We start from the raw sequence: 12,236 nt of genomic DNA, 5'->3' as shown, positions 1-12,236 counted from the left end.
CTGGGACGATTCATCAGTTAATCATTCCATTCATTAACAACTGACTGAAATAATAAAAAAAATACATATTCCAAGGCTGCCTTTACACCTCCCTTGTTTGGTCTGGACCTTCAGACTTTTCAGTTTGGTCCTAACCAAAATAGCAGATGCGAAAGGAGCCTCAGGTCATGGTCTGGACTAGAGGACCAAAATTCGGCCAGACCAAAAGAGCATTTGCATTGAACTATTACAGGAAGTTAAGCCAGGCTATTATCAGCCATTAATAATAAACAAGACAAAAAAAATTAAAAGAAGTGGAAATGCGCTGAGGGACCACATGGGGTAATTATATCTGTGGCCAACAATAAAGTAGTTGCATAGTGGCAAACTAGTCTCAAGTACTGCACCTGAAGTTTGTGCTATGGGTAGCAATGGCACAATATTAGCTGTATAGTGCAACCTAATGACTTTGCTCATTCATTTGTTCCGGGAAAGGTTACCAATCGAATTGACAACAGTTGACGTCAGACGTGCGGCCTTTCACAAACCAATCAATTTCAAATATAAGGAGATACAGCCCACATAGGTGATGATGACGAGACATCGGTGCAACCAAAGTTAACCAGATTAGATGTACACATGTAACAAAAACATGAACCATGGTCATTTGGAGCATTTCTGTGATGACATTTTAAACTCTCCAACTGGTCTTCCTTCCAGTCAGAAACACAGCCTGATGGACACACTCATTTATATGCCTATAACACACCTAACTCTTCTCAGACCTGAGATCCCAGATCAAGCCCACAACCCAAGGCCCCTGCAACTGTGCGACAAACACACTTGTTTGCTTAGTGAATCATACTTCATAACAGTATCAAAATTGAAAGAAAAGGAAATAAATTCATAAATAAAGTCAGTTTGTAACATTAGACTGACACCGACCTCTATCAAGAATAAGCCACTCTTTCTCTTCTTCTGTCTTTCATTGATACCACGGTTCGTTTAGACAGTGTAATCATTTTTAAGCAAGGACAAGCTGCTACTTTACAGTCTCATTCATTCATTCATTCATTCATTCATCTTCACATCCTCTTCTTCCTGGTCAGGGTCGCAGTGGGTCTCCGAATCATTGGGCACATGGCAGGAATATTGACGTGGACAGGGTGTCAGTCCATTGCAGAACTTGCCAATCTCTTGTTTCGTAATAACATGCATCTTTGTCTGAACTAAACCAGTGTGTGTGTGTGTGTGTGTGTGTGTGTGTGTGTGTTGTACATGATTAACACAAAACAAACGGTGACCTTAACCTCAGAATTGGAAACCGCATGGAAATATGTACACGATTACACCCGTATTGATTACTAATATGATCAATAGCGAGAGACCCTGGCTCAGAACTGGTAAATGTTTCACCTCTGGCTTACACAACAACTCTAAACCCTCTGACAGCCCCCGCCCCCACCCCCCACTCAGCCCAAGGACTTTCCAGGCTAAAATCTTTATCCTGAAAGGCCTGCACTCTCCCAGCAGCTGGTGAGCAAGCGTTTTCAGAAGAAGTGAAAGCCACTGCGAAAAGACTCTGGCTGTGTTGTTTAGTACGCAGGGCCCACGGCGCTTAAATCAGCGGGTAGAGGGAGAGTTCAACGCCTGTGCTACACCAGATAATGAATATTTCATATCTCTATAATTACCTCAGACACGCACATGTATTGGGGGGAAAGGAGGAGGGAAAAAAGACAGCCGGGAGAAAAAAGTGCTGCAATTCACAGCAATTGAGGATGAAGAGACCAGCACAGTACACGGCAAGCCCAATCGCACTCTTCACAGACACACACACACACTTGCTTGGACATTTCTGTTTAGTTTCCTTATAAGGAGAGAAAACATGACGTCTGAAAAAGGGAAAGAAAGAGACTGAGAGACACAGAGAGAGAGAGAGAGAGAGAGAGAGAGAGAGAGAGAGAGAGAGAGAGAGAGAGTGAGAGTGAGAGTGAAAGAGAGAGAGTGAGAGATAATTAAGCATAGTAATGGCTTCATCAGTTGGCGTGTGTGGTGTATGGGGCTTGGGCAAGAGAGGCATTAGCATTTATATGATGATCAGAGGTCAGAGCATGGCAAAAATAAATAAATTAACGTGATAATGGGGAGAAAACACTAGTATAAACATTTGTCTCCACAGGACAAGCAAGGTGGCAGTCATTCAGTTTGCTTTTTTTAGGAACTACTCTAAAATGCATGAACTGAATATCTTCTTATGCTGGAGTAGACATAGCCTAACAGCACAGCCAAACACCGTGAGAACATCATTACAAAACCATGTTCACCACCGTAGCTCTACCAGTTAGTACTATGGCCATTCCAATACCCAAAAAACAAATTAAACCGGAATCCTTGGTTAAAACAAAAAATGTATCCATTTAAAAGCTACTGAGAAATCTTAGCATCCCTCCTGCCAAAAATAATGATGCTTCTATTGAAGATGTAATAAGCTCAGAAAGCTGTGAACCACTGTTTCAGAGATAACAGTTCTATTTGAAGCACAATAATTTCAGAGTTTCCATTGCTCCAACAGAGGGTTCAGTCCATCAGCTAATTCCCAGGCACTCAATGGGTTTATTCAGGTGTCAGTTATTCAGATGCCTCCAAAATGCCTCCCAATGGGATGAATCCAATAGACTAGCAATAGATAATAGAGTTGCAGCGGTAGACTAGTTTTAGGTATAACATGGTAAACCATGAAAACTTATGGTTATCATACCCTGTACATTTACTTCATACTGGGATTGAAAAGAACATGCAACTGAATTCTAAATGCAAAAGAATAACAGTTTTACAAACCAACTATCAATCAATTAACAGAGAAAATAATTATTAGCTAGAATCCAAACAGTTAGGCATCGCTTTACCTGAATGGTACATTGTTGATGCTTACCTGACATTCGACTAACATTCAACTGAATTTCCAGTAAATTGAACTGAATTGTAAGCTGAATGTACATTACAGTCTATTTAATGCAACCCTACATCTAACCCTAAACCTAACCTTAACTTTACCTCTTTTAGGGTCAGATTGAAGGTTCAGGTAAATGTTAGGGCTGGGTTTTAGGGGTGATTGAAGGTTAAGGTTAAAACAATTTAAGCAACCAAATGGTTCTTGGAGTTGTTTTGATTCTACACAGAATGACTGGTTCTATCGAGTGTTTAAAGACTTCTTATGAGATCCAGCTTACGAAAAATACATTTTCAACACATATCAGAATGTTGTGAAGCAATCAACAGGCAAAATGTAGACACACACACACACACACACACAAATCCTTTAACCCTTCCTCTCCTCTGTCAGACTGCTCTGTGTGAGGAAGTAAAGAGGATCGGAGCAGCATGAAGGAATCAGAGCGCATCGCTGCTCAGTCTGAGGCCGCTTTTCTCCTGCTGAGAGCAGACTGGGCTAAAGTCCTACTGCACACAATACCAGGGCTAAGAACCTTAGGCTAGTGAGGGATTTGGAGCGGGTGAGGAAAGCTGCTAGGATCATTGGCCTGCCCTCCCTCTCCACCTCACTGCTGTGTTCTTCAGCAAAGCTCTTAACCCCGAGTGACTCCAACAATGTTGTTACACTAAAGGAGGCTCAAACATATTAATGAGAGGGGCACTACTGTAACACCGGTCAATAAATACAATGCTGTGATTGGATGCCTTCAGCTTCATACATTGCCGTCAGCTATGGTTTATACATCATTTAGAAGTACAAAGACATACACCCAGCCCGCCTGGTCAACTACAGAGTCACAAAACATCAAAGGAAATCAAACACACTGATTCTCAATGTGTGAGGAAGAAGAAGAAGAAGAGGAAGAGGAAGAGGAAGAAGAAGAAGAAGAAGAAGAAGAAGAAGAAGAATATTAGGAATTAATATGGCGATTTAGAATGGTGACAATGATGATAATGGTGAGGACGAAGAAGAACAGGAACAAGAACTGCAAGAAGAAGATGAAAAATCAGATGAATCAGAAACAAGAACCAGAATCAATCAGAATCAGAAGAAGCAGAAAAATCTGAAGAATCAGAACCAGAACAAGATGAAGAACTGTAAGTAGATGAAGATGAAGATCTGGAAGAAAAGGTGTAAAAAGAAGATAGAGAATCAAGAATAAAGAAGAATAATCAAAAGAAGAAGAAGGGAGAAGAAGAAGATAATGACGAAGAAGAATCAGAAGAAGAATCAACATCAGAAGATGTATATGATGATGATGATGATGATGATGACCTAACATTAAAGCACTAAAAAAAAAAAACTGGCTCCTCGGAGTTCATCTAAGGGAAAGCCCTGTTTACACAGCTGTACTGGCTTTAGTCTTCACAACCACTGCTGATTAATGACTCAATGGCAAGAGTAATCCTTACAACACTGTGATCTGTGTGTGTGTGTGTGTGTGTGTGTGTGTGTGTGTGTGTGTGTGTGTGTAGGGTTGAGATAGGGCAGATTAAGTATCAATCCCCTTCATTCAAGTGCAACACTCACAAGGAGTCAGCTTTAGCCTTTGATATGTCTTTCAGTTCTTCTTAGACAGGAAACGCACATAACCAACTGATGAAGTGTACCAATGTTAAACTTTAGAGGTTACTGTTGGTACACATCATCAGTTGGTTATGTGTGTAAGAAGAACTGAAAGGCTCCACAGTTTAAAGAGTTAAATTGTTCAACTGAAACCGAACCCTGTTACAGAACAGTGAGTGTGATACGTCTCAAAGTGACAGCAGAACGCTCTGAAGAAGTGTGAGAGAACCCAAAGAGCTGTCCAGTGTTCTGAAACGCCAGGACACATTTAATAATGAGGAACTGAACTGGGGCAGCGTGATTATCAGAGAGATGACAAGAGTAAAAATGAGAGAGATGGAGAGAGAGAGAGATGGAGAGAGAGAGAGATGGAGAGAGAGAGAGAGAGAGAGAGAGGAGAGAGAGGAAAGATTAAAAAGAGAGACAGACAGATAGACGGACAGATCAAAACAGAGAGAAGAACTGAAACAAGACACACAGAGAGAGAGAGAGAGAGAGAGAGAGAGAGAGAGAGAGAGAGAGAGAGAGAGAGAGAGAGAGAGAGAGAGAGAGAGAGAGAGAGAAGAGGAGAGAAAAAAAGAGACAAAGACAGAGACAGACAAACAGACAGACAGGAATCAAAACTGAGAGAAGAATCGAGAGAAAGACAGACAGACAGACACACATACAGTGAGACAAATAAAGAGAGAGAGAGAAACAGACAGAGATAGAGAGAGAGACACCTGGACAAAAAGGACAAGTGTCAGAATGCTGTTCATCATCATACTCCAGAAGCTAGAATTTTTTTTTTTTGAATATTTTTTTTGAGTAGCAGATCTTTACCAGTCAGGATTCTAAACAGAACTTCTGGTTTTTACGGACCATACCCCAAACACCAGAGCCCCCCAGAGCTGTGTACTGAGCCCTCTGCTCTACACTATGCTAACCCACAACAGCGTTGCCAGACATTACAACAATCACATCATCCACTTTCCTGATGACATGACAGTTGTGGGACTCAGCATCAACAACCATGAGACAGTCAGCTTGAGTTCTGGTGAAAGGGCAACTCTGTCTCGCTCTCTCTCGCTCTCTCTTGCTCTTGCTCTCAATATCAGCAACACAAGGAGATGATTGTGGACGTTGAAAGAACACACTCAACACCCCTCTGCACAGCCGTGGAATGAGCGTGGAAACACATCACTGACAACTTTTCCTGACACCTCCTCTTTAGTAAAGACAACTCATTCATAGCTGTATTTCCTCCGTAGTATCTCCAGCATCACTGTCTGGCTTGGAAGCTGCTTCGCCTCAGACAGGGAAGCACTGCAGCGGGTGGTAAAGACTGCTCAGCACATTACTGGGTCAAGTTTCCTTTGACATCAAGGATATCTACACCGAGCAGTGTATAAGGAAGGATCTCTCTCCCAGTTCATACAGACTGGACACAGGCTATTTGGGCCAAGTCCTACAGACTCATGAAAAGATTCTTCCCCCCCTAGGCAGTCAAACGGCTGAACAGATCTTCCTGATACATCAGATTCAACTGTCTCATCCTTGTCCTTGACTTTCATCTACTGCACTACCTGCAGTGCTTGGCCGCTGTACCTGTGAGAGGTCGCACTAAAGGATCTTTATAGGAATGTGGGTATCTGCTCAATTCAGAGGGCTGCAATGCAATGATAAGGTCTACTTCATACTTTTAAAGTAAGCAGAGTAAGTGTGATTCATAATGATTCATAATGAATTTACTTCCAATATTGTTTATTAATAAAACATAAAAAACATGTAATACGTCTGCTCCTCCCTCGTATCCTTGCTGCAGTGGGCAACTTGAGCACTTACTAAGAAGCCAGGTTTAGTGTGTGGGCCTAGCATTTCATATGTAGGAACTGACCCAGTTCAGCAGCATGAATGAGGCATTATCAGTAACTAAAACACAATCTTGCTTAGAGGTCTACTGTTCCTCTGCTATATTCTGTAACAGCCGTGCGGCTCTATTAGAGATGGGACTCTGCTGTATCTCGGCTACAAAGCGTGCAACATGGCGCGAAAGCCCTTGGTCTCAACGACTAAAAAAAGATGCAAATCCTTGGCAATAAAAGTTGTGATAGTTTGCCGTTTGCATCACCCTTTCTGAGTTGAGTAGAAGCTTTGACCTTGCTTTCTCATCTTTTGGTTGGTCGTTTGTGGATGCTGATCACCAGAGCCAAGTGTCTCCATTTGCTAGCTTTTAATGCAGATACTGGTACTGGTTGCAGATACAGGTACTGGTTGGATTTCTCGCTCATCCATATTGTGTCTTGTAACGGTCACTTTAAGGTGGGGTACAGTGTGCATGGAGAGTTTGGAGGAAAGCGCGGGAGAGTGTGTGCGTATGGTGAACTGTGCTGGGTTGTAGCCTGGGTTCTCCAGCTGGTGTTGTCTGGGAAGTTGTGACGAGCGAAGTCGAGGTGCTCTCATTGCTCATTAAAACCGTCTCTGAAACCCCTGCACGACGTGTTCCCTGCGTGTCTCTTAATGGAGCTAAGTATTCACCTCTCCACGAGAGCACCCACCTAACACCATACTTCCAGTCGTTACAGTCTGTTATGTGCATGCCACACTCTCTCTTTCGCATTCCTTCAATATTACGTTATCAATTAAACATCGATCCAGAATCTAAGAATCTATTTTTTCCCTCAACACTATTTATAAGCACAGACACTTTAATCCTGTACATTGTCTGCACTTTTGACAGTGATCCAAGCTGCCGAGGACTTACTTATTATCAGTGTGCACTAATAAAATACATGTACAATAGTATTCCCCCACCTTCTCTCATCCATTGTACTCTGTCTAGTCTTTATCTTGTGCTTAATGGTTGTGTAGTCTATTGTATTAGGTCTTGAATAGTCTATTGTACAGTGTTTTGTATAGTTTATTGTTTAGTGTTTTATTAAATCTATTGCCTGTATTGGTTGTATTTAAAGACTGACCGTCTACAAGGAGAAAACCCTTTAGTCTTACCCTCGTTTTCTGACAGCAAGGGGTTCCTTCATGATTTAAATGAGTCAGGCTCCTCAAAACCCTGTTCTAATCATCGGATGCTGATCGCCTAAACAAAAGATTCTAATTATAGACATTTTTAGTAGTAATAAATGTGGGGGTGTCCTTACTTGTTTCTCACTAGTACATTTCTATTGAAACCCCATGAAAACCTTTGCCTTTAAAAAAAGACATTTCTTCAGTTGAACAGTATTGGAGAGATGGAGGTAATATAACTAAACACATACAACTAAAGAAATGTCTTTATAAAAAAAAGACAAAGGTTTTCATGGGGTGTCCTAATGTTTTTACATGACTGTAGTTGACTGAGACAGTGGGAGAAAAAAAGATGTCCTAATCAAATTAAATAATCTGTCTAGATAATAGAATTGATTAATCTGCTATCAGTTACAGATGAATATTCGTACTGACAAACATTCTGTCCCCTTTATGTGTGTACTCATCTATCTGTCCTTAGGTTGCCAGCCATCAGACACCAGAACAAATATTCACCCATAAGACCCTTCATTTTTTATTTTCTACTATCTAAAATAAGACTATCAGTGGACTAAGACCCTGTCGCTATGATCAGATGATTGCTGGTTTGAATCCCGGTCATGCTGCTAGCCATCGGCAGCCGAGACCCAGAGAGAGCACAATTGACCTTGCTCTCTCCAGGGTGGGTAGATGGCACGCTCTCCCCACATCGCTGTGGTGCTGGCTGTCACTGGCGCCTGTGGACTGGTGCGTTGGTGCCGGGTATGCTGCGTTTCTTTTCAGGCGTATTGATTAGCGTTGTTTGGCGGCATTTCGAAAAATAAGCAGTTCGACTGCACACGTGGGGGCATCGGTGGGGTAACTGGCAGTCCAAATTTGGGAGAAAATGGGTAAAAAAAAACTACAGATAATAATAATAATAATAATAATGATAATAATAACATCCTGAAAATTCATAATTTCCACCCAAGAATGCATTTTCAAACTACCCCAGTTTGGTGGAAAAATTGGGAATCTAGCAACCCCACAGGGGAAGAAACCAGTGAGAGAAACAAGGTCTTGATTAAAACATGTCCTTGTTTAAACATAGCTGCTGAACCCTCATCTTGTTTAATAGAGTTATACCATCACTCTCAGTTTCACTCTCAGGGCTTTTCTCATACTTAGCAAGCACTGCTCTTGCTTCATTTGTTTGTTTTTTTTGGGGGTGGGATGAACATCCTCTATAGCTGATGCATGTGTGTGAGAAAGAGAAAGAGACAGGAAAAGGGCGAGAGTTACAGTTAGGACAGTTTGGGAATGGAGGTGCTGAGCTCATTGGAACAGACTGCTGCTCTCAGCAGTGCCACACTTCTCCCAGCACAGTGTACGAAGGGGAGGCAGCAGAACAGACATTTTGAGAGCAGCTCCTGCTGATTTTGTTGTTTCCAAGAAACGAAAAAAATAAAAAACCCTCTAACACCCTGCCACCCGTCTGAAAATGCGCATTCACATAAACTAATCAACGTGACAGTCGGCCAATTGCTGACAGCCTTATTACAAAGCCTTACACACTGACCTGCTTCACAAACAAATGTCAAGAGCTCAATATCTATAAAGTGCAGCGGATATCAGAGGGACATTTTCTCAGTCCTCCTTTTTTTCTTTCATCTTTATCCCTTTTTACTTGAACTGCTCTGCAGACAAAGACAAAGCCCTCTCAGTAGCCACACTAAAGCAGCGTGGACAGAGTAGCGGCTGGACAAGGCCACAAGAGATGTTTGATAGCTGGGCAAGGGGAGCTCCAATCCCAAAGCACTAGTTTACCACACACACACACACACACACTTTGCCTTCCATACAGCAGCTTGTTTTCTGGTCTACAGGTTTAGATCACGGCACAGCATCAGCACCAGCACACAGTGTTAGGAAGAGAACAGTCAGAAGGGCTTGTGGGTGAAAGTGTGGATGTGTGGACGTCTCTATTTGGACTTTTGGCACTGTTCCGCTGCTGAATTCACAGAGCCAAACCCAGAGAAAACTGTACAACAGCAGCAACAGAGATGAATTAGGTAAAGGGGACAAAAAATAATCAACCTTGTCTCAATTATAAACTAAATTCATTTACCATATAGCATATCATCGCTGCTACACACAAAAAACAATCTGGTGATGAACAGACCAATGAAAAATGCCCCAAAATGACTTAAAGTAAATATATGATATGAGGCTTTTGCGTGACTGTGACAATATCCACATTGCTAATACTAGAATACTGTTATGATTCTGGTAGTATAGTTGTATGATGGCATCATTGTGCACTACAGGGAAGTAATGCAGTGATATTGCTATGACAATTATGCCGTATAAAGCCAACAAAAAGCTTAAGACCCTTCAGTGTATTAGCTGTGACTGCAGGAGGATCCACTCAGCATTAGGTGTGGATGATATCGTCACAAGATAAAAAAAAATAAATAAATGATACAGCACATCCTCACATCCTGGGAAATCCCTAGTCGAGATGAGTAAAAAATTCTCTCTACCACAGTCTAATCTCTTATTGCCATGTAATATTCCACGAAGGAATAAAATATTACATGTACATAGGCTGGGCAATATGGTAAAAATATATACTATGTAACGATATTTAAAAGACATTTTCACGATACACAATATTAACCACGATACATGTAATCACAGACTAAAACACATCAGCAGTGACAGGGCCATAAACACTACTATTCAGATACTCTCCTGTACTGAATATAGTAATATCCATTCAGCTTCAGCTTCTCCTCATCTAATTAAATCCTGTTTGTAATAAAACCTTCAGTTGATATGTTTATTAAGCATGTCATTGATATTCTTAGAAAAGTATATTCCGTATTATGATAAGCAAAGTTATCACAATATGATAAAATATCATTATATTGCCCAGCTCTACATGTACATATTATATAATACTGTTAAGAATCTATAGTTCTCTTTCCCAAAACAGTGATTATCATCTTACCTGTCAAACATCTTCTGACATCAACCTGCTAATTGAACTACATACTATATTATCAGAAATAGGGTTCAATTATATGCAAATCTTTGTTTATTGTGTGTTTGAAAAATAACAGTAGTGTAGTGTATGTACAACTACAGTGTAGTGAATGTACAATTTGCTGCTGTCCAATGAAAATCATGTATCTCCAACCCTGTACCTGTCTTGTACACTATTGGACGAACAGACCAATAGAAACGCTCTAAATGACTTGGAATAAACTCTTACTTGCAATGACTCCTATTCAAAGGCAAAGGCAAAGTGTATGCTTTTTTTTAAAGATACCCATTTTAAAGATACATGTGATGATTTACATGTTTTACATAATTTAGTGGGCTACCAAAGTCACTTACAATGATAAGGGGACGTAAGACATCAGGACAGTGGCAGGGCAATGCTTTCTGATAATAATACATTTTGATAACTATGTTTTTGAATGCATACTAAATTCACTACTTTTTGTAAAAAACTACTCTGCTGTTTTTAATTGAAACACTTAATTAGGATGAGCATCTAAATATAGACCACCACGCTCAAACTACTCAAACACTCAACTACCCCACAGGAAGAAACACACAGCTAACATCATCACATCACACAGCGTGAGTGTCAGTGCTGTGCTTAGGCTAGATTAGTTACAGGATTAAATGGGATTCATTCTTTTTTTCCACACCATCCAAACCAGAGTTTTCTGCTGATATTGGTCTGGTGCCCATTAACACTGATGCACATCAATACTGAGCTAGCTAATAATTGCTGCACAGTAGAACAGTGCACAGTAGAGTCTGCAAACTCTCCCTAAAGGTCTTCTACAGACAACAAGGGGCTTCATTTGCCTTTCTAGTAATCATCTAAGCAGTTTTCTCTGAAAGCTTTCTTGGTATTCCAGACCTTGTTTTTTTAATGCCCATGTTTCTGTTTATATCCATTTCGTAATTACATTACAAACTGTGTGCATTTCAGAATATATAGCCGGATGGTTATCTAGTTGCTGACTGCTGCTGAAGGGTTGAGAAGTCTGAGTATCACCTGATCTGTCCTCATGACTGTAAACAAGCCCCAGCCCTAAAAGGTTAATTAAGGTCTGAGTTTTGGTTAAAGTTAGTTATCGGAGGGCTTGCCTTAACTTTTGCATGGTGGTCCTTTCATTTCCTTTACTCTGAAATTGTAGGTCTTTCGACTTTTTGTAGATTCTTCCACATTCTACTCATTTAACCATTCACCATGCCCAAACGTTTGCATGCCACTGTATGACATCTCTTCATACACCCTCACTCAAAGTGTTTAGCATGCAATTGGGACACAGCATACTTGTCTCGACAATGAATAATTCCAATCCTTCAATCTGCACTCCTTTCTGATGGTTCAACTTCCAGCAGAAATTGCCAGGTCCTTTTTTGTGCCTCAATCTTGGATTGCGTCAATTCTCCAGAACGCGCTTACTCGGTCTCTTAGTGCCTCTGTGTGTCTTTGTCAGTCTCCTTCTCCTTCCCTCTCAATGCAAATGTTTTCTTTCGCATCTGCGCATCACTGAAGAGCCAGGTGAGGCATGGTTATGCAACACAGGAGCACAGAGGAAGCAATAAGGCCCTCAAAGCCATCTCCAAACCAGAGAGGTTTCAAATTCCACTTCTTTTTCTTCAGCAGCAGCAGATCTCCCTGTGC

The 12,236-nt window shown here is 41.0% G+C and overlaps 1 protein-coding gene across 3 annotated transcripts in view; it reads right to left on the bottom strand.

Moving 5' to 3' along the window:
- The window catches only part of brsk2a (BR serine/threonine kinase 2a), a 239,743-nt gene that overhangs the window by 107,629 nt on the left and 119,878 nt on the right, over positions 1–12,236 (bottom strand). The gene's annotated exons all lie outside the window — the stretch shown is intronic.

This window comes from Salminus brasiliensis, chromosome 2 (assembly GCF_030463535.1).
Source record: "Salminus brasiliensis chromosome 2, fSalBra1.hap2, whole genome shotgun sequence".
In the NCBI taxonomy this organism is placed as follows: domain Eukaryota; kingdom Metazoa; phylum Chordata; class Actinopteri; order Characiformes; family Bryconidae; genus Salminus; species Salminus brasiliensis.
The sequence above is the reverse complement of the archived record's forward strand: the minus strand, read 5'-3'. Positions and strand labels throughout refer to the sequence as shown.